Source organism: Montipora foliosa, unplaced genomic scaffold (assembly GCF_036669935.1).
Source record: "Montipora foliosa isolate CH-2021 unplaced genomic scaffold, ASM3666993v2 scaffold_407, whole genome shotgun sequence".
NCBI classification, from domain to species: domain Eukaryota; kingdom Metazoa; phylum Cnidaria; class Anthozoa; order Scleractinia; family Acroporidae; genus Montipora; species Montipora foliosa.
In genome coordinates, this window is record NW_027179709.1 from 885001 (window position 1) to 885341 (window position 341).

Genomic DNA, 341 nt, shown 5'->3' on the forward strand with positions numbered 1-341 from the left:
CAGGGACCGGTTGTTGATTGGATAGCAGGCTCAAATTGGATAGCAGACATTCACACCTGAGCATAAACGAGGCCTAATTTTTTGCGCTCTTTCTGTGGCTCGACGCGGCTACAAGGCCATGCTACGTCATCAAAAGCTCTTGACAGTCGGCGATTTTTGTGTTCAGGAGTGTTCAGGTAGAAAACGGGTTGGAAAATATTTTTTTTCCTGCATTTTTCGCTGGTTTTAATCCAGGTTTGACATAGTATAGCTGTGGTCAGGACACACTGGTGGCTACGTAGTTATTCAAGTTAAGCATTGGAGGGATATAAACTTAAAGCAGAGTGTTTATTTTTAATTTT